The sequence below is a fragment of the Notamacropus eugenii genome, chromosome 2 (genome assembly GCF_028372415.1).
Source record: "Notamacropus eugenii isolate mMacEug1 chromosome 2, mMacEug1.pri_v2, whole genome shotgun sequence".
NCBI classification, from domain to species: domain Eukaryota; kingdom Metazoa; phylum Chordata; class Mammalia; order Diprotodontia; family Macropodidae; genus Notamacropus; species Notamacropus eugenii.
The window spans coordinates 471,996,838-472,020,303 of NC_092873.1; the positions used below are offsets into that span (position 1 = coordinate 471,996,838).

The window sequence follows — 23,466 nt, forward strand, 5'->3', positions numbered from 1 at the left end:
TAGTCTAACTAGCCAGTAGTAGTGACGTGTGTGATAGTTCATCACATCAGGAGACTGACCATAAAGTGCCATGTAAACGAATACTACTGTTATTTACCTACTAATAATAAGAATGCCTTTAATTAGTCCACCAATGCACTAAGATCAAGACCTGATTTCTAATTAACAAATTCAGATATTTAAATGATTTATAGTACTTTACCTGTGTGTATGATACATGTATTTTCATCACATCTTCATATTTAGGAATAGAAAAATAATTATGTATCATACATACAAACATTTGTATTTTTTTTACCATTTGTGTTTTCCTCCCCCCACAACACTTTGCTCAGCTATTTGAAAATTCAGAAGAATAAAACAAGCCTTTTAAAATTAAATGAATAAAAAAATCAAAGAATTCAATATGGTCTGTGCAAATACAAGAATATTCCCTCTTTTTTTGTTTAATTAGTTTTTTTAGTATACCGCTTAGCTGTGAAGGCAAGGAAAAATGGAACCATTTTAAATTCATATATTATAGGATAATTTTATTCTTCAGGATGTTAAGGTTACAGGTAATATTTTATTTAGAACAGACTCATTCCAAACAGCCTAAAGTGCTATCTCCTAGTCAACATTCACTGTGGAAAAAAAAAATCTTTCTCCTCCCTAGCCCCACACTCTTTTCAGGTGTGATCAATTCAATTTAACTGGTCAATCATGAAATGAAGGCCATCAGAATAAGGGCAGACATTGGTCAGTTGTTGACCAGTGACCCCAGTACATCTATATGAAATATCCCAAAGCAGCTATATTTCTCTGTCTGCCTTCCTGCACATTTGTAGCTCTCATTTATATGTACTTTTCTCTTAGACAAGTCATTTTTGAGGTTCTCTACATAACACCCACAAAAGTGTGGGTGTTATAAGCTACAGTGGTCTCAGTATGTCAATATGCACATTAGGTTGTGTGCACACCTAGAGGAGTTCCTCTCACATGCAGAAAAAGGTTCTGGGACAATTCTGAATAATCTTAGCTTTTGCATATTCACATTTTATAAATGTTGGATTTATGATGTTGCATTATGCACATTTAATGTAAATTCACTAGAAACTGACTATAGCATAAATTCAATAAGAGTGTTTCTTGGACTCCACTTGGGGCAGTTTAATTAATGAAATGTCAAATACCCTCTGGATAAGGTAGTTTTATCTAATCAGTCCTTTGAAAAGGACCTTGGGGGTCAAAACATCCTATCATGCATCCAGAGTTAAAAGGGAACTTAAAGGGGGCTGGAAGGTCATTTAGTCCAACTTCATCACTTGTAAAAGAAGTAAATGAGTTTCAAAGATTAAGTAATTTGTTGGAAGTAACAAAGATAGAAAGTATCAGAGATAAGATTCAAACCCAGGTCCTTTGACTTTAAACCTACCACACTGCCGCTTGACAGTGTATTTGGCCATAATAATATTAAAGAGTTCTTAAGCCTGAAAAAAAAAAAAGGCTCCTGCAATAACCCAAACTTTCCTACATAAAGCCATTTGTCAACTTGATACATCATAATTTTCTTCACCTTCCTCACACTTCATTAACCTCTTTCATTTTCAAAACCTATATACATTAGTTTCCAAGGGAGATCAACCTAGAGATGGGAAGGGAAAGAAATGAAATGTGATAACATTTTGACAAAGCCCCCTACAAGTTCTTCTGTGATTGCTAGTGTATGTGTTGTTAACTGATGCAGAGTACAGAAAATCCTCTGTAATTTAAACTAATTTAGACTAGAGATATGCTGCTGAATTGAATCATATAATGGAATCCACAAATAAACTTCAGATCTCACCTTGGTCACAAGTTTCAATCTTAAGCCAATACAATCTTTCACTGAAATGCCTAGTAATAACTTAATGAGATAAAAATGAAGTAGAAGACACAGTCCCTCTTAATAAGGAGGTCACATCAAATGGTTCTAAGTCTTCCCCTGCAATACTTCTCACATTAACCTGATCTTTTTTTTTTTTTTTTTGAGGGAGGATGGCTAGGCAATTGGGGTTAAATGACTTGCCCAAGGTCACACAGCTAGTAAATGTCAAGTGTTTGAGGCCAGATTTGTACTCAGGTCATCCTCACTCTATTCACTGCACCACCCAGCCCCTTAACCTGATCTTTATGCCCACTGCTAAAGCACTTGGTCAAGCCCACCTTCCCTCTTGCCTACACCAGTGATCTTCAAAGTAGAATGTGCTCAAGATGAACCATGGGATGTGGGAAGAAAATATTAGAACTTCTATTCATCTTTATTTTTATCTAAAAACAAGAAATTAAGTTCTAGTAACAACTTATGAGTTGGCCTTCTCATGCAGTCTATATGTAAGGTGCTCAGGCATCATGAAGGCATCTGGAGGGAAAAGGAGAGAGTTCCACAATCCAGAGAAGTTGACATACCATCCTTATTTATTAGCTTTCAGAATTCTGAAAAGTATCAATGTTTAAGTGGATTTATGTATTATTTAAATAGTCACAACAACATGGAAAATTGGCTTAACAAGATACCTACAAAGAAATCCCAAAATAAGGGTAATGGCAGTAATGGGAACACAAGAGAGCAAAGAGAGAAAGACTGGCACATCTCTCTCAGTATGAGGTCTTTATCAGCCACAACAGGAGGTGAAAAGAGTGACAGTCCAATCAGAAGTCAGCCAAAAAAGATGAAATTATTAAGACTGTTTGAAATTTAAATTTACATCCCCTTTGGTTAATGATGAATTTCATTAAGTACATATTGTGCCCTGAGCTATTAGCTAATGAAAGTATGAAGCCATCATGATGACCAAGACATTGAAAAGCTAAGTTTTCATTGCTCCAAAAAAGATTTAAGTATGTCATCTATTAAAACATTAACATCTGTATACTTTAAAAACATAGAAACAGAATTTTCCAACCTGACTAAAAATCTTTCAAATGAAAAATCACAGTTTGTATTTTCTTTTCAAAAAACATAAAAATGCAATGCCTTCTGATTACTTTGCAACAACTGATTTGATATCAAGGAAGATGGAGATTTACTAGCTGAAATCTCATGAAACACTTGGCCTAATTGTTAGATGGGACTGAAAAATGAGCCTGGCAATTTAGTAAATGCAGTCAATGATCCACTTCTTTCATTTGGGTCTCGGGTTCCTGAGAGGTATCCCTTTTTGGTTATGACAGCCATTTAAACTAAAAAACAAAAGCAACTGAACTTAGAACCAGCTCTTTGAATCACTAAATGTTAAATAAAGATTACTTTTAAAGCAATAAAGTATAGTCAATCATGTTGCTTTTTCTGTATGAGGAAAAAATTTGGTACTATTAAATAAATAAACTGAAATGTGTTTTAAAATAGTAATATTTACTTTTCAATCTCATCTTGTTTAAATTTCTATTCTAAGTTTTATGGTATTCATAATTTAGTATAGTAGTATGTATATATAATTAATAAATATACAAGCATACATATATTTGGAGTTCATGATCAAAAATATTTTACTAATAGAGCTATGCTGTCAAAAAAAGTTTGGGAATCACTTGTAAAGACTATGGATGCATCAATGGAAGGAGACGAAAAGAACAAAGTGAAGAACAGGAATAAAACCACAAAATGCAGAAATATTTCGTTAGTGCCATGTTTTTCAAGGGAAAGATGACAAACTACATAATGACTAGAGGAACGCTATAACGGTGCTTTGTATCACAGGTTTATTATATAACTTTATAATATTTGTAACATATAATAAATTATATAGTGATTTAAGGTTTGCAAAGTGCTGTACACATGATCTCATTTAATCCTCACAGCAACCTTTGTGGTAGGGGCTGTTATCCCCATTTTTAGATGAACAAACAGAAACAGAGAGAAGTCAACTGATTTTCCCAGGGTCATACAGTGAGAGAGTGTCTGAGGTGGGGTTTGAAGTCTGACCTTCCTGATTCTAAATCCAGTACTCTTACCTACAACTAGCTGCTCAGAATGGAAAAGAGGTTAGTAACAGATTTTTTATAGTGAATTACATAAATCCATTATTCCAAGCTATGTAAATATAGTTATAAATAATAAGAAATTATATAATTCAGTCAGGAAGCACAACATACTGAATAGAGTTCTGAACCTGGAGTTAGAAGACCTGAGTTGAAACCCAGCGACAATGTAGCATTTTGAGAATGGGACAAGCTAACTATTACCATGGGTCAAGCTGCTAAAATAGAGTGCAAATCTTGCCTCAGACACCAGTCTGTGATCCTGAGGAAGTCATAACTTTAGTTAGTCTTGGTTTCTTTGTAAAATGAGGATAATAATAGCACCTGCCTTGAAGAGTTGGTGTGAAGATCAAATGAGATGATCTATGTAAAGCACATGGTAGTTATCATCATCATTATTACCCTCTCTGTCAAACAGGGATATTCTCTGTAGCACCTGGAGAATGGATGAGATAATAAGCTATTATAGGATTATTATCTAACAATTAGATAATAATTTAACAAAAAATAACTTAATGCTTATATTTCCTGACCTTAAAATAATCACAGTAATTAACAGGCTTAAGATGACTTATATTTAAGACAACGGGCATCAAAAAATTAACTGACAGGCAAGATATCTATGTATGTAGTATTAAATTCAGTTCAGAATTCTTGGTAGATGAAGAAAAAGAGTTTTCCAAGTTCCATGGTATTCCTGGTGTTTGTCAAGTAGACATCCTTGCAAAGGAATTTAGGCAGGATGTTTTAATTCATGGAATTTAAACACTAAAGTCTTCGTTTATTGCAAATTGCTTCTGCTATTTCTCCTATGTCTTAACATCATGAGTTAATAAACAGGGTTAAAAACGTAACAATAATAAAGGTCCAAATGTATTTTGAATGCTAACAAAGGAAATACAGATTCTAAAAACTGAACAGAAGCCTTGGGATTCAGCCATTTTGGAACCTGGAAACTGAATGGTCCAAAAATATCATGCAATTAATGGACAGGAAGAAAAAGAAGAGGTAGCTGTTTTTAAATATCCCTCACCAGCTTTATATAATGAAAAAAAAAGAAAGGCAAAAACAATGGAGCAAGTTACTGAAAACAGAAATGCTATTATGGTAAAAAAAAAAAAATGTGTGCATGTATATGTCTAGATAGATATGTGTGTATGTATTGTAGGTATGGATGGCTCCCACCCCATGAAAAATGCCTTCAACCAGAGTTGAATAAAGACATAAAGAGCATAATACCCTCCACTGAAGTTTAATTATATAACATCAGATATTTTGGCCCTAAAACATATTGTCTTTACAGGAAGGACCAGAGAAACAAGTACCAAGTATGGCAGAGAACATCACAAGACGCTACCAAAACAATGTATTCTCTCTGGCCAACCTCCCATCTTTCCACTTTTCCCCACTCTAATACTCGTCCTCATTTCCTCTACCTGCACTATCTCACAGCCCTCCAATTGGCCTCTCTGATTCTGATCTCCCCTTTCTTCAATCTCTTCTCCACACAGCTGCCAAAATGGTATCCCCAAAGCTTCATCTGACCACACATGTACCTGCCCAAAAAGTCTCTACTGGGAGAAAGAGTGGATAGACAATGTGCCATGCTAGCTCAATCAAGTCAAATCAAAAATCATTTATTAAGTTCTTACTACTGAGCACTGGAAATACAAATGCAAGCAGAAAAAAAGATAGCCTCTGCCCTCAAGGAGCTTATATTCTAATAAGGAAAGGCAACATAATTTTTTTTAATTAAAAATTTCCAATTTTTAATTGGAAAATGGAAGGGAGGAGAAGAAGAGAAAGTCTACAAGGGAATTGTGAATGTAACCTAGAGAGGAAGGGAGACATGGTGGTCAGAAAGGAGGAGCACCAGGGCATCCTCCTTAAAATGAAGGCTGTGTAAAGAACCAGCCAATTAAGATCAGGTCCTGTCTTCAAATTCCAGCTCAACCACTTACCTATGTGACCTCTGATGAGTGACAATCTTTCTGGGCTTAGCTTCCTCATTTATCAAATGAGAGGCAGGGCGAGATGACTTGTGAAGTCCCTGCCAGGCATGCAAAGCTCAAGCTTCCATCTCCAGGCCTTTTATAGACCCTACACTCTAGCTAAACTCTCCTGCTTCATGTTCCCCAAAAGTCACATTCCATCTACCATCCTCATGTTTTTGTCCCCTGTGGCTAGAAAACACGCCCTCATCTTTTCTACCTCTTAGAATGCCTGGCTTCCTTTAAGACTCAGGTAAGGTACTACCACCTACTTGGCCTAACTGAAACTTTTCCTGATCACCTGGTTAATAATAAAAAATCCTCTAATTACCTCAACTCTGTTTACATCTCCTCCCTCTCCCACCACTATAGGAGTAGGAGTAGGAGTAGGAGTAGGAGTAGGAGTAGGAGTGGGAGTGGCAGTGCTGATGCTAGTACTGGTAGTAGTAATTAGTAGAGAAATAAAAAGAGAAGTAGTAGTAATTGATAAGAATAACATGTATGCTTGAAGGTTTGCAAAATATATTTTTATACATTTTCTCATCTTCCTCATATCATTTAGCATATGCATATTAAAATAGGCTTTACAGACTCATTTTGTTGGTAGGTACATTTAATAAAAACACATAAGATTATTTACTTTGAAACTTAAAAAGGAAAAATTTGGGGAGTGGCATTAAAATATGTTATTGACAAAACTAAAAGTAAGGTAGAAAAAGCTGGGCTTGTGGTAGAAATGAAAAACGAGAGAATTTCAAAATATATAATGATATATCAATTACTTGGTCTTAGGTAACACTATGTGAAACAGAAAACTGGTAAGGGGATAAGAAGACAATGAAATCCCAAGAGTTGTGTCCACTCTGACCATTCTATTCTAGCTTCCAGCTGATCCATGTGTTTTCAGCTAATGGCCCTACAGATTTTAGAGTCCTAGTGCTTCAGTGTGCTTTATTTACTCTTCCCCTTATCACATCAGCCAGCACTCAACAGTCAGAAATGGTACACCTAGTCAGAAGTTACTGTTGCTTTGTATGAGCAACAATAACAAAAGGTCCAAGTTGCTGCGGGACACTACACTGAAGCCCTTTTTAAGTGCAGAAGGCAGATCTGAGCATGAGAACAACAGGATTTCCCCAAAGGGAAAGTTGTTCTTGAGTATCAGATAGGCCCTCCCTGAGTGCATACTAACAAACAAGGACCACAAAGTTCTTGCTGATATGACTTAAACCGTCAAATCAAAGTACAGGTCTAAAATTTGACATTACAGATGGTTCCTGATTAGAATGGAAGCTAGCGGCCAGCAGCTCCCTGAGAACCCACAGGAGAAAGGGTAAGAGCTGAGCTAAGAGCATGATGAATAGGTCAAATCAGTCACCATTAGAAAAAAAGCTCATCAAACAAGGCATTGGTCCCTTCCCTGTCCATCACAAAAACAGTGCATGATGGAAGACATGATGGTCTAATGGTATGTCTAAATGCTGAGCACAGTGCCTGGCATATATAGCGATGAGTCAATGCACACTGACTTGCTACAGTGGAAGGAACCCTTCAGGAGGACATGGGCCCAAATCCAGTCTGTTTCTTACTAGCCCTATGATGGTGGGAAAGTCCTTTCAACCCTGTGGTTTCCTGAGTTAGAACAAGGATCTCTTAACTTTTTTAGCGCTGTGGATCATTTTAGCAGTCTGATAAGGTGAAGAATCCTTCTAAGAATTAGATCTTTAAATGCACAAAATAAAAGTACAGGGCACAATGAAGCAAACTCATTATGTGCAAATGCTTTTATATAAATATTTGAAAACACAAACTCACAGATGCCAAGTTAAGAACCCCTAAGAGAAGATTGCTAAGGCTGTTTTCAGCTTTAAATCCTACAGGTACCTGAACTACTACTTACCAGGATTATGAAAGATTGTATAAAGCTTAAAACTTCACCCAAATGAAAATTATTACCATCACATTTCTGCTGGTCTTACCTCAGGTTTCCTTGATGATTCCTCTCATTCTTTGGCCTCTGAGGTAGCTCTTCTAAAAGAAACTCACTCTCACACCCCTGTAGCCACTCTGCCTAGTGATTACGTCTCCCTCCCTCAAATTTCTGCCTGTTCCAATCCATTCTCCTGAACTGTCAAAGTGATTTTCCTAAACGAGATGGACCATGTAACTCCAGCAGCTGCCTCACTGATAGAATATAAAACCTTCTGTTTAGCTTTTAACGTCCTCCATAACCTGGTCCCTTTCTACCCTTCCTTAATTCTTACTTATTTTGGGACCCAGTGACACAGGTCTTTTTGCAGTTCCTCACACCAGACACTCCATTTGCTACCTCTGGGCAGTTTCACTTGATGTCCCCCATACCTGGAACTTTCTCCCTCCACATCCCTGCCTCCTCCCTTTGCTGGCTTCAAGTCTCAGTCAAAATCCCACCTTCTGCAAGAAGCCTTTCTCAGTCCCCCTTAATTGCCTCCTTCCTCCTGATTATCTTCAATTTTACACATATCTTGCTTGTACATAGTTTTCTGCACGCTGTCTCCCCCCACCCCACCCCATTAGACCATAAGCTCCTTGAAGTCAGCAACTATTTTTTGCCTTTCCTTATATTCCCAGAGCTTAACACAGTGCCTGGCACAAAGTAGGTGGTAAATGATACTTGCTGACTGCCTTGGTGAATGAAGGTAGAGGGCAGGAGGAATGACTCTCCATTCTGTATGCTGTCATAAACAACCAAGTATTCATTAAAAAAAAAAAAGACAAAGGGCTTCAATGATGAAAATAAAGAAAAAAAGGATCTAAAGAGGCAGAGAGGAATCCTGGGATTGAGAGAAGGCAGAAAATTTTCGCATGGAGGAAAAAGGGAGGAAGCAGAACCACTTAAAGCTCCCTAATAGGTAAAAAGTTGTCTCCAAAGAGAAGGAAGCCAAGTGCCTATGAGGAAAGGGCAGCTGGTTTGTCCTACTGAAAATGATGAGGTCAGACTGCGGCTGCTGCCAGATAATTGAGTCTGCAGCTAGGGTCAGAAGAAAACAAGAAGCAGTTAGCAGCTCCCTGCAGAAAGGTTACAGAAGCAGTCTTTTGTTACCTTAGCTGATTAAAAACAATAGAGAAGCCAGCTATCTTCCTTGGGCATGTTTCCAGGGCATGCCAATGAAAGTCCCAAGAACTGTCAAAATGAATGTCTGCTCCCCACACTCCTGGCAACTCACGAGGACAGAAACGATCCTGCCAGAAAGAACCTGGAAAATACTGCTAAAATTCTGAAGTCCTGGGCAACAACCTAAAGTTTTAAAGGAATGGATGGTGCTTTGTTTTGTTTGAAATTTTTGTTTCATTTTGATCAGTACTGTCTATCAAAGAAAAGGGCTTCAGAAGAAAAAGGGAGATTGGAAAGTGAACAGCTGGCAAAGAGACAGGATCTGAGAAAGATTTTGTATCTGGACCACAGCTTACCATATAGGAATAGCATGTTCTGGTCTGAGCTGGGAGTGCCCCTATCAAAGGTTGTTGAGAATGTATTTCCCAGAGGTCTTGTTAATCTAGCCAAAGGGGACTCAAACAGAAAGGGAAAGGGGAAGAAGTTAACCAAAACTGAGGCAGAGACACCCAGATATTCATAGGCCACAAAAATCTAAGAAAGGAGGCAGTAAGAAAATCCACAATCTCAGATGTCTACAGACAAAAAATACACATATTGGGCACAAGTAACATGAACTAAAGGTCTTAATGCAAGGAGACTCACTCAATCACATAGGTATCAATGAAACTTAGTGACATGAGATCCATGAATGGCATATGTCTGCGGAAGGGCATAACTCAAAAGTAACAGGATAGGTAAAAGGTACATAGGGAATGAGAGACAGAGAAACTTATACATTAAGAAGACATACTCATGTGAGGAAATCTAGGAATTAGGGGAGGGAAGTATGGTAGAAAATATTAAAAAAATGCTAAAAACAGAGTACACTGGAGACCACACAGACAGAAAGAGAAAATAGATGAGGAGTTTGAAAAACATCAAAACTTCTCTATACATCTGAGTTTTTGTTCTCTCTCTTTCTCTCCCTCCCTCTTCCTCCTCTCTCTCTCTTTCCCTCTCCATTTCTCTATCTCTGTCTCTCTGTCTATCTCTCTTTGTCTCTTCCCAACCTCCTCTTCTGTCTCTGCCTCTCCATCTCTCATTCAAAAGCAGAGCAGTCAGCCATTTACTGAATTGCCTTCATCCTTCAAAACATAAAGGAACTAAGAGGAGAAACTGAAATTTTGAATGGGATTCTCATCAACAAGGAGAAACTGGTTGTTGGGGTGAGAATTAACGAGAACTGGGGTGGAAAGAAACTACTCCATTTTAGAATTTGTAAAAGGGTAAAAGAAATGGATTTCAAAGGATTCAGGAAAAGGATGGGTCAGGGAGGGGAGGATGAAGGTACCTGTGCAGGTAAGCAGTCTAGAGAGTCAGTGACTAGGACAGGAGGGGGATGAAGGCTGGCTGCAGCTATGTGGTACACTGGATAGAGTACTGGGCCTGGAGGCAGAAGGACCTTCAACTCTTCAGGAAAAAGTTCCAATGTGGCCTCATACACTTACTAGCTATTCAATCCTGTGTGGCAAGTTGCTTTCTCTCTGTTTGCCTCCAATGCCTCAACTACAAAATGATGATAATAACAGCACTTACGTCACAGGGTTGTTACTCAGAGGATCAAATGAGATAATGTTTATAAAGCACTTAGCACCACGTGGGGGGACACAGAGAGGGTAGAATATGAATGCTTATTCCCTTTCAATCCTTTTCCATAAAAGAAGGAATTCAACAATGAGAGAAGGGGGCTGGCCTAGATGTGGGATATCCCAAGGTAAAAGGCCATGGGAGCCGTTGGGTGGATGTTCTAGGGTAAGGAAACCTTAGACACAAACGTTCCAAGGTGAAACAGTAGCAGAGGCATGGTTCTAAAATCCAGAAAATCAGGAGCAACGCTGAGAGGAGGAAAAAGGAGCTCAGGGTCTATCTGAGGTGGGAATCAGGAATGAAGAGCTCTCAAGAATGAAATTCTGAAGACTTAAAGGGAAGCACCCAACAGGCATTTATTAAGCACTTAATGTGTGCCTGACACTGTGCTCGGAAACAAAGGGAGACATTCTAGATAACAATGATCTAGAAAAAGTGGAATTATTATCTTTGATAAAAAAGAAAAAAATAGGAGGGTAGATAAAGGAAGATAAATACAAAGTGGCACAGTGCTATAAGAATAATAGCTGGAGTTCTAAAGCTCAGAATGAGATTAGGAAAAATAAGGACAAGAAAAAACCATTTTTAAGCTAAATTAGGAAAAGAGAAGATTAAATATGAGAAGAAAGACTGTTCAAGGTAAAAAGGACAATGAAAATAGGTGGCAGAGAAAAGGTGGGGCTTGTTTTGCTTTTCTTTGACTAGGAGAACTGTGTTCAGACTAGAAAGGACAGAATCAATACAGCCAACAGGGATCTGATACCCAGAATGAATAAGAAGAAAATAGAGGAGCACCTGGCTGCGGCTGCCGCTAAGCTCAAACCAGCAGGGCTCAAACGAATGACAGTCATGAAGACTGGGAGGCATGTCTTGCTAGCCCAGTATTAGTGAGCTCTGAAAAACTAAAGAATAGGAAACATATCATTGCTCATAAGGAGGACAAATGTCCTGATTAGAAAAAGAAGATAATCAAGTCTTAAAACTATAAACATATGAGCTTGAATTTGATTACCGCAAAATATCAGAACATCTTATTAAAGGGATAGTTAGTGAGCATTGACAAAAGGAAGTTGTGATCTCAAAGAGCCAGAATAGCTCCACAATAATAGGACATATCAGACTAATCTTATTTCCATTTTTTACAGGATTATCAAACCAGTAAACCAAAATAAGAGAGGCAACAAGGTGGCACAGTGGAAAGAGCTCCTGGGCTGGAGTCAGGAAGACTCCTCTTTGTGAATTTAAATTCAGTCTCAGACACCTACTAGGAGTGTGTCCCTGGGCAAGTGACTCAATGCTGCTTGCCTAAAGTTTATTCTTCTGTAAAATGAGCTGGAGAAGAAACTGACAAAACACCACAGTATCTTTGCCAACAAAATCCCAAATAGGATCAGGAAGAGTAGGACATGACTGAAATGGTTAAACAACAACACAACAAATTAAAATAAACAGTGCTAAATTAGATAAAGTTCTAGAGGTACAGTCAGCAAGGCTTGAGTTCAAATTTTGCCTGAGAAACTTACAAGCTATGTGACTATGGGAAGGTCATTTAGCCTCCCTACCCTCAGTTTCCTTATCTATGAAATGACAATAACAGTAGCTACCTCAAAGGGCTGTTAAGAAGATTAGGTGAGATAATAATACATATAAAGTTCTCTGCAAACCTTAAGGTACTATATAAATGTTAGTTATTGTTATTACCAGCAAAGCATTTGATGAAGCCCTTCCTTAATCTTTTCCTGGACCTCCAGCCCCACCAAGTACTAGTATTAAGTACTAGGTCCTAGAAGAACCAGGTACCCTAGGAAGGACTCTTTCTCCCTCTGTAGGTTTCTCCATAAAACCTTGTATGTTTCCATCCTCCTGCTCAATCCCTGAAATATTCATTTCCTATCTCAGTTTCATCAGGAAATGCTTTGGTGGTTGCTCCTCAATTCATTTGTTCTTCCTAACACAAGATTCCATTCTAATTCAACAAATATTTATTAATATAGAGAGCAGGGTGCTAGGCACTAGCTATACAAAGCCAAAAAACATCAACTCTGCCCCAAACAGTCTTACCCATTGTTTTATCCCTTTATTGTTCTATAGGATTTATACAGAATCATAACATTTTACAGCTGGAAGATACTTTAGTATGAAGCCACAAATCAGTACTAAATTCAACTGGTTGGAGCGCAGGGGTGCGAGTGGCTGAAAAAGACTGGAAATAAATAACAGCAGGTCACAAAGGACAGGCAAACCCTACTCCTGGATCTGTAAGTGAGAACCTGCACTTTTAAGAGAAAGTGAGATTTCAGTGAGGAGAAAATGGAGGGATAACAACAGGGGAGGCCTCTATAGGAGCAGAGAAGGATAGGAATGAAGGACGGCCAGGGCTAAGAGAGACTAGGAGGCAAGTGTGCTGGGAAGTAGAATGGAAAATGGATTTATGCTTAGGCTGAATGTGACTCTGAATCATAAGCATTATAAGTGCAAGAAGCAGTAACTGATAAGCCACAGGGCATTTGACTAGAGCAGATAAACAGAGCTCCTCCACCAAAGATAGTAGAGGCCCCACACCCAATGACAGGGGCGGGCAAGAGGGTAGGAAGTGGGTTATGTATTTGACTGGGAGCTTGTCAAGGGTTCTACTCCTCAGCTTTTACTAAGTGCTTACTCAGTTCAGCACCTCAGGAAAGAATAGGTCATGCCCCAATAATTCTGGCTACTAGGGTATCATCTAGAGGATGGAAAACCCAAGGCTGAGATGGATGAAGTGACATCCTCAACACCACTTAGCTAGCTGCAACCTCAACCAGATGTAGAATGGAGCTCTCCCAAGTTTTCTTTCAACATTCTTTTCTGATAGCACTATTCATCAACAAACATTTATTTAGTTCCTACTGTATGTGAAGTTCCTTCCCCCTTGTAGCTTATTATCTAGTAGGAGGATAAGACAACTGGGTCACTGAAACAATCAGTATTACATTATAAGGGCACTGAGAGGCAAAAAAAAAAATGTTTAGGTGAAGTGGGCAGTGGAAATACAAGCAACTAAGATCATTAGGGAAGACTTCACAGAAGAGATGGCATCTGAGCTGGAATTTAAAGAATGGATAGGAACTCAAAACACAAAACACAGTGAGAATCTTAAACACTGGAACAGCATAAACAATGACCTGGAGCCAGGAGAAAACACTGCAACAGTCCAATTTGTCTAAAATGTAGAATGCGGAAGGGAAAAATAATATCAAATAAAGGTTGAAAGGAAGGGTGACCCCAATTCGTGAAGGACCTTGACTGTCAAGAATAAAATTTGAACCTTGTTTGGTAAGTGATATAGGGCCATTGAAGTTTTCACGTGGTAGAGTAATGTGACATCTCTTCATAAGAAAGATTATTCTGACATCTGTTCATTATAATGAGCTAAACACAGTATGTCCTTCAAGGTCAAGAACATTTATTCTTTCTTCCAATGTCTTTGACTAACTGAATAAAGACCAAGAAATACATTATGGATTAATTTTAAAGAAATGAACATTATGACTCAACAAATAAACACCCAAGTCAGAAATTAATAGAGGATATTTCAATTACTTATCATTCAGTGTAACACAAAGATTAGGAAAGATATTTAATAAGTTCTATTTAAATGTAAATAACAGAAAAGTTATTCATAGCTGTTTTATAATTCCAGCAGAAAACTGCAAATATAAATGGTTAAGTTTTAACTACAGTTTAAAACTTACCAAAAGTCTGAGACTATATCATTTATTAATTCATATTCTAACTTGACTTTGATCTTACGCATTCTGGTGTCAAGAATCAAGTTACATTGCACGTAGGACTACTTATTAATTATATCTTCTTTTTTCTGCTTCCGAATTGTCTTTTTTCCTATTTAGAGAGCTTACAAATGTTAACTCTGTTCATCTTTTAGCTATAAATCAATTCCATTAAGCCACTAGGGAGGCCCCAAGGTGTAATGGAAAAGGTATATGATCTTTAGTCAAGAGAACCTGGATTCAGAGCCAGCTTCATTACTTATTGGGTGACTTCAGGCAAGTCACTTAACCCCACTGATCCTCAGTTTCCTCACTTGTAAAATGAAAGCATGGCTTTAAATAACTTCCAATGTTCCTTCTAGCTCTATACTTACAGTCAGGATGCCCCTTATTGGAATAATCACTGAACAAATAGGTGAATATTCTCAACCTAAAAATGAAAACATTTTGGTTGCACCTGAGTGATTAAGCAATGAAGAGTGACACTGAATAAAAAAATTATTTAGGACTTATGGACTGTCTATTTCCAAAAATGATGTGAAGTGGAAGAATGAAGTGAGAAATGGATAGGGAGCCCAACTGCATAATGGCCCAATTCCCCTCCAAATAAGGGAAATAATTCATTAAGGAGAATGAATATATGTTTCATTAAGTCCAGCTGTAAGCCCAGTCAGACTTGACAAAACATGGATTCCTAGGGATGGAAGAGGAAAGGACCTCAGAAATCATCCAGTTCAGTCCCTTCATTTTCAAGATGAGAAAAATGAGGCCCAGGTGGTTAAGTGACTTTTCCGAGCTCAAACAGCCTAGTAAGCATTAGAGAGGCAGCATCTGGACCCAGGTCCTCTGGCTGCAAAGCCAGTCACTTATATACCACTGCAATAACAGAAGAGGGTGGATCTCTGGCATCAAAAGATACTTCCTAATATTTGGCTACAGATGGAATAGCAATGGAAAGTGATCATTTCCTCTACTGTAATTCAATAGCACCTGTTTGAATCATATATAATGTACTTATGTAATGCCTTCTGCTGCAGTTATTTCTGTATATTTCTTCTCACTGTTAGATTGGTTATATGCTCCTACAAAGTATAGAAATATATGTTATACGGTTTTGTATTTCTCACAATGCTGAATACAGGTATCTTTGTACATAGAAATTTTCAATTTGAATACAAATTTAGCCTGTATCAGGTATTTTTTTCTCATGTGAGCAATGGGGAGATTCACAGAATTTTAGGATTTGGAACCAGGAAAGGCCTAAACCTAAGAGAATATTTAAACCAAACTGCTCGTTTCACAGAAGAGGAAATGGGCCCAGAGAAGTTAAATCATTTGACTAGGGTCACACCAAGTGGCGCACCTAAAGTCCTCTGCTCTTTCTACTATATGACAAAATTTCTCAGTAGACAATCTCCCCTTTGAAGAATGAGTCTTCACATGGTAAGAATAACCTAAAATGGCACTTGTCGTTGGAATGTGTATCCATTATTCTTTTAATTGACAAGAAATTTTTGTTATTTTTTTAAATGTGGAGACACAAATCTCTACTGTGACCAACTTGTTTTTCTTTTTTAAATTATATAATAATTTCAACACAGTATTTTTAATGTTGTTCTGCATTCTGTTTTGGCTGTTAACGACTTTTTTTCTATTTTCCTCATCTAATGTTTGGTAGGGTAGCTGAGATTGCCAGAAAGAATTAGAGACTCATCAAGTTGGAAAGAAGCTCAGATGCCATCTAATCCAAACTGTATCTGAACAAAAATCACCTCAACAAAATACCTGAATGTTAGATATCCACATAATGACCTATGAATAAATGAGGTTTTATTTTATTTCTTCTAATGGGTTAGAACTCACATTTTGCCACTGTTTAGTCATTTTCAGTCTTGGTAGACTCTTCATGACTCCATTACAGATTTTCTTGGCAAAGATACTGGACTGGTTTGTCATTTCTTTCTCCAGTTCATTTTATAAATGAGGAAACCGAGGCAAACAAGGTTATGTGACTTGCCCATGGTCACGTAGCTAGTAAGTGTCTAAGGCCAGATTTGAATTCACAAAAATGAGACTTCCTGACACCAGACCTGGCACTCTATGCACTGTGCCACCTAGCTGCCCTTCCTGTCCTCCATATTTATATATGTCTAACTATGTCATAGGTTCTTAACCTGCAGTCCATGAACATTTTTTATCTTTTTTTACTATTCTGATAACCACTTTAATGTTTCCTTTTTAAATTATACATATTTTAATTTGTGCATTTTACAACATTCTAAGAAATACACTTCCCCAGATTGTCAAGGAGGTCTAAGACACAAGAAGGGTTAAATATCCTTGAAGTAATATCTTTCTAAAAATTAATAATATGAAAACTATTCATGTTACCTACAAATACTTACAATTACTGTAATTAATACCTGCTTTTGTCCCCAGTTTTGGAGCTTCCCTACTTTTGAAGAGATATAATGGTCTTTTCTATCATCACTGTTATCACTGTCACTGTTGATGGCACTCAAAATCTCTAAGATACAGCAATGAATCAGGAAAATTTAGGAATAAATACTTTAATGGATGCCATAATTTGCAATACTCTAAAAATTATGTGAATGAAAAGTTTTCAAAATAAAGAAGAATAGATGAAGAAATCAAAACTATATGGGGACATGATAAAAGTACACCCATCATCCTGATCATCTTATTAGCTACTGGAATTGTCCCAAATATGCTTTCAGTAATTTTACTGAATATGAGCTTACTTACCAATACTTTTACTCAATTACAAAAAGTAGTTTACCAACCTGTGCAAGTGTCCAATGAATATTAAGCATAAAATAATAATGGAGAGATAGTCACTTGGACAGTCCATTCTATTTCAACTTCATTGAACAAGATGACAAGGAGATGATAATAATAACTCACATTATACATGATAAAGTTAGCAAAGCACTTCACATAAATCATCACATTTACATTACAAAGGGCATTTTTATCCCTCTTTTAGCAATGGGGAAATTGAGGCTCAGACAGTTTAAGCAACTTGTCCAAGGTCACACTGCTAGTAATCACCAAAGGCAATATCTAAACCCAAATTTTATTGATTCCAAGTCCAGCATTTGATTCACAAGCATTCTACAGTGCTTCGGAAAGACAAAAGTCCAGACTTCACTCCGTGTAGCCCTACAGACCATCTCTAAATGAAGACATGGAGCATCTAAGAGTTTCTTTCATTAACTCCTTAGAAATGACTCAGAACTGACTCTAATACCTAGAAATAACTAGGGGATATTTTTCCCACAGTACTTCCCTATGGCATTAAACAAGTCTTCACTGTCCACTTTAACATGTCTCAAACATCTGAAGATATTTCTCTAGATCCTATAATCCATTCTGTACATTTGCTGAGTACCTGTCATATGTACAACACATAATAGGTGATAGATATGAAGAGGGATAAAAAAACACTAAGAGAGGATCCCATGCCTTCAAAAAATTCACTCTAATCCAAGAGATGATATGTACACAAATCCAATAAAAAAAAAAACTAATAATCACAGCTAACATTTATATAGCGTTTACATATGTGCCAGGTACTAGGCTAAACACTTTACAATTATTATCTCATTTGCTCCTCACAACAGCTCTGGGAGATAGGTGCTATTATGATGCCCATTTTACAGATGAGGAAACTGAGGTAAATAGAGGATAAGTGACTTGGTCAGAGTTACACAGCTAGTCTGTGTCTGGGGCTGAATTTGAACTCAGGTCTTCCTGACTCCAGACCCTGTGCTCTATCCACTACACTACCTAGCCACCCTTAGGTATACAAATGGTAATCATTCAGAAACAAGAGAAATCACTTGAGGCTGGGGTATCTAGGAAGGCTTTGAGGAAGAATCAAAATAGAACTGGGCTTTGGAAAGGCTGCATTTTTACAGGGAAGCAATTGAGTTTGGTGACGTTCTCATTATCATCAAAGCAAGTGTATCAATTAAGAGTTACAGATTTTAATATAAAGCTAAATTTCTACTCAAATTTCTTAGTAATTCAGACTGGTCATTCCCCAAATAGTGTGAATAAGTGAGAATTAATTTTGTGCATTTATGTCTGTAGAATCTTCTAATTAAAAGATTTCAAAAAAACCTTTTTAACAGAAACCCTCTATCTAAGTGAAAGAAAAATATGTCCTATAATGACTCTGAACTACATTAAAAATCCATTACAAGCTTAGTGTATAAAGAGCATATGACTATGAGACAGTTTTTGTCCCCCAAAACAAAGCTAAATGGAAATAGTGTAAATTTGATTACTACTCAACTCTAATGGTGTAATTATTCAAAAACACATAGACAGTCTTTTTAATTTAGTCAATATACCTCTTAAATCCAGGTGATTAACTTGCTGTTTGTTTTTTAACTGAAGAAATTTTCTCAATATACAGATATATTAAGAGGACACAGTGTCAAAGCACTGATAAATCAACTGGAAATCTACTTTGTCATTTTGGTGAATCAGTGGACTCATTTCTGTTGGTTCTCCTTCTGATAATGCAGACCACTCACCTGCTCCTCCCTATGCTGGGCACCTCTTTTTCCTTACTGCCCCATATATCCTACAGAGTTGGCCCACCCAATATCCTGGGGGCCTTCCTTGGAATCTCCTGACACTGCAAGGCCATTCACACAACTCAGTGGGTGCTCATTAGTTATTCCTCCCTCCCGCAATAAGACCAAGGTCATATATCCTGTAAACTATCTCCTTATGAACTTCTTTGTTTCTAATATGGTGCAGCCTCCTGCCTACCAGTGTTCTATTTCCCTTTGAGTGACCTTCAATTTGGAATACCAGAGTTGGGAATACAGTTAATTAAACTTATTCTTCAACAGTCATTATTTAAATTATGGATTAAGGAAAATCTTCTTTCTACTGGAATAAATACCTATGTATTTAAAAGAATCATTTCTGTTATGTCAATGAAAAGATTAAATTTCACGTTGTATTTTTTTCTTCATATTCAAGAATAAGCTGTCAGACAGTCAGCCATTTGTATAACACATTATTCATGAATCATTTTTATACAGGCAATGTTATTAAGAGGCAACCCCAATATCCTTTTTAAAGTATTTCCACTGACTAGATGGTTGACCCAAGACAATGCACAATGCTGAGACTATCCAAATAAATCCTTCACTTACTAACTGCTTCCTCAGACAGCTCACTTCACTTCTCCAAGACTCAGTTTCCGTATCTGTAAAACAATGCCATTAAGTCCCTTTTTAGCCTTAAATTACCATAACTCCAAATCCCTTGTCTGTTTTGCTCTTGCTGCTGTTGTTGTTTGAGAGGCAACTGGGATTAAAGTGGTGTGCCCAGGTCACACAACCAGTAAGCGGTTCGGGCCATATTTGAACTCGGGTCCTCCTGATTCCAGGGTCGCTGCTCTATCCACAGTGCCACCTAGCGGCCCCATCTGTTTGTTTTGTGGGGGGGGGGGGGGGGGGGGGGGGATGTTAAACATAAAATACGAGGGCTCTTACCCTCTAAAGTTTGTAAAAAAAAAACAAAAAACTTTTGGTATCAGTCAATTAAAAAGCATTAGTTATACAAATAAATTACTTTTATGATAAGTGGATATTTAGTTTGCACAGTTACACTTGACAAAACGTCATTATTCGATTTTGCACTGAAGAAAATCGTTTTATCAAAAGGATGAATTGTAAACCATGCGCATATGAAAACTGGTAGAAATATTCTGCATTACAGATCTTTGATGCTCCCTCCAGAGACTACCTGAAATGGGTTTGCTGGATATTTCAAAAAGGCCTGGAGTGATTAAACAATATTGTATTATCTTCAAATGGAGACACAGATTTTGGCAATCTAATACTAAAGTCAACGTGCTCTGTAAATGACACTTGGAAAAGCATCAAAATCCTTATTATTTGCAGCCATTCTGCCAATGAATGATAACGCTTCCAACCAAAATATCTAAAAACTGAGATTATATGCTTGAGCCAATATACAGCCCTGTCTAATAAATGGTAATAATGTATTAATTTATGATAACTGATCTACTGAGTTAACAAAGGAAGAGGGAATAATGAAGGCAAAATAAAATCCATGAAAACTGGCACATGATATGACCCTTTTATATAACATGTTATGATATATGTACAGGGACCCAAAAGTTTTAGCACAGCTTTTATTCTTTGTAGTTTTAATAGCTTAACATTATATCAAGACTTTTGGAACATCCTGTATATGGATTTCCAACATTCCTCTTTTTCCCTCCACATATGAACAGATTTTCTCTGAGAACCCAGTAATAAGGAATATTAGGCTTGTGAGAGCTCAATACTCATCTAGAAGTGAGAAGCAGAAAGAAACAAACAACCCTCAAAGAAAAAGTTTTAATTCTCAATTCTGATTTTTATTCATGACTATATCACCTCCATATAAATTACATTTTGAAAATGAAACTCCTAAACAAAGATGCCATTAATCCAAAAGATAAGGATTCCAAGCACACATAGTGGTTGTCTTGTACAAAGAGAACTCGGATCTCTTTTAAAAATCATTCTAATAATAATTTAATTTACTTGAAAACTTAGAATCAAGTTTTACTTCCAAACAACTGATTTCAAGGAAAATCTAAAAACCATCTTCTAGGCTAAAATGTTATCATACTGCCTGTAATCTTAATGTTTTTCCAAAAATAGCAATTCTCTTCACCTGCCCCCAAATCCATCAATACAAAATAACAAATCACTAATTTTATATTCTATTTAATTCAAATAATATGTAAATGTAAATCTCCTGATTTTACTGTTTCATGATTTCTATTTATTTCTACTTATTAATCATGATTTCTATTTATTTGCTTAAGACCCATTAAAATATATATATATATATATATAGGAACCTGATTTTCAAAAGTACACTTGGCTATAAGAAATCTAACTTAATTTTTTCTTAAAATTACTGTAAAGAAATTTTACACTAGTACTTACTATAATTTTTATTTTTTCCTAAGTATGTTTTTATTGTATTTATGATTTATAATCATTTAAAACTAATTTATTTTCTCATATTCCACATATATTTTTACAATAAATGTAATGCTATTACTTTGGATCTATATAAAGTTACTAGCTGCTTTCAAAAATTATTCTAAGTCAAGCTAGAAATGTCATTTCTTTCACACAAGTTGCTATTTTGCGTTTTAAGTTTTGGCACCTCACCAAATACTATTAGACTGTGCTGTAAACTCAACTGTCAGAAATTTCTTGACATTTACCACCCTATATAACTTCAACTTATGTATACTTTTGTATGCATTTCATCTAATATAAAGAAATTGCTATTTTCTACAGCAGGACAGCATTTAAAATATAAATCCTTTACAATTACTTAATTCTTCTAATACTAAATTATTCTCAAATATTCTCAAAGACTATGCTTTTGCTTGCTGAATATGCCACTATCTCCAATTCTCTTCAACCCTAAAATATAACCAAGATTAAAACTGAAGGTAAGTAACTGAAAGGACCCATGGACCAGAATAGATGATCAATTAGCAGAAGGGCAATATATAAAATAAGTAAAGGACTTTCACATCTGACTTAACACAATACATTAATTAATTCAGCAATTATACTGTCCATATCTTGATCTTTATGCTCATAACAAACTCAAAAAAGGTTAAATTCCATTGAAAGAAACACCTGAAAGTTTAAGATTACCAAGATTTTAATCTCCAAACTCAGACAATAATGATACCAGTAACAGTAGTACCACTTGTCTGAAATTTCGAACATGAACCTTAAGGCTAATAATCATCTAGTTCTCCTGAAAGTAATAAACTTATTTGATTACATTAGTGTTTTGCTAAGGAACTTGAGTGTTTTTCTAATTTATTTTTATTAATCAGTAAACAATCTAGGATAAGTGGAAAAGAAAAGAAATTTTGATGCCATTTTTTTAAAATGAGGAAACAAAATGTACAAAAGTATATTTGATTAAGTCAAATACCCATAAGTCAATAAAACTCTGGCTTCTAAATTTCCCTTCCTTATCCAGTGAATGGAAGAAGAAGAACAAAATCTATTTGCTACACCAAAGATTGGGTCATGAATAACTGACATTCCAGTTTTCCCAAACTGCTTACTGAATGCCTTTGTTCACTGAATTGAATCCAGACTTACTGAAATATGAATGCGATAGGATGTATGTATGTATCTATATATGTATGTGTGTATATATACACACACATATATATTTTTCTCTCTTTGACTGTGATGATAAAGGTTTAGAAGGTCTCCAGTGGAGTGCCCCTGAGATCTGCGCTTGCATTTTTGTTTTACATTTTTTAGCAGTGACTTGAATATAGGCAGAAATGGCATGCTTATCAGATATTCAGGTGCTACAAAGCTGGGAGACATACCTAATAGAGTAGATGACAGAGTACAAACCAAAAAGGTCTTAACAGTTTAAAATTGGTCCAGCTTCTACATTTGGAAAAAGACAAATTCCTACATTTGGTCTGTCTGGGTTTGTTTTGTTTTTGTTTTAAAGCTTCACAAGTACAAGATGGAGAAGGCAACAAGTCATCTGTAAAAAAAAACTGCAATATGAGCCAAAAAAGCAATATGGGATCCAAGAACACTAATGTGATCTTATGCTTCATTAAGATATATACACCTTCCAGGAACAGAAGTGATAAACTCACTGTATTCTGCCCTGATCAAGTTACATGTGTAGTACTTACTAGTCTCCACATTGCAGAAAAGAGACTGATAAGGTACAGAATGACCAGAGGAGGACAAGAACTGTAGAGGACTTTAAGTTCAGGCTATATGAGGACAGGCTGAAAAAATTGAGGATATTTAATATAGAAAGGGAAAAACTTAGAAAGGTTGGAATAGTTATCCTCAAGAACCTGAAAAGTTATCAAATGGGAGAGGGACTGCACTTACTCTGCTCA

General features: G+C 36.5%; 1 protein-coding gene across 10 annotated transcripts in view; it reads right to left on the reverse strand.

Annotated features, from left to right (window-relative positions):
• The window catches only part of RABGAP1L (RAB GTPase activating protein 1 like), a 686,444-nt gene that overhangs the window by 412,702 nt on the left and 250,276 nt on the right, over positions 1–23,466 (reverse strand). The window contains exon 1 of one of the 10 annotated variants that reach the window (XM_072637883.1): positions 7,970–11,108. The exons of the other annotated variants lie outside the window; for them this stretch is intronic. The gene's annotated coding sequence lies outside the window, so the exon portion shown is untranslated. Of the gene's footprint in view, positions 1–7,969; positions 11,109–23,466 lie in introns of those variants that run through there. 10 annotated transcript variants of the gene reach the window in all.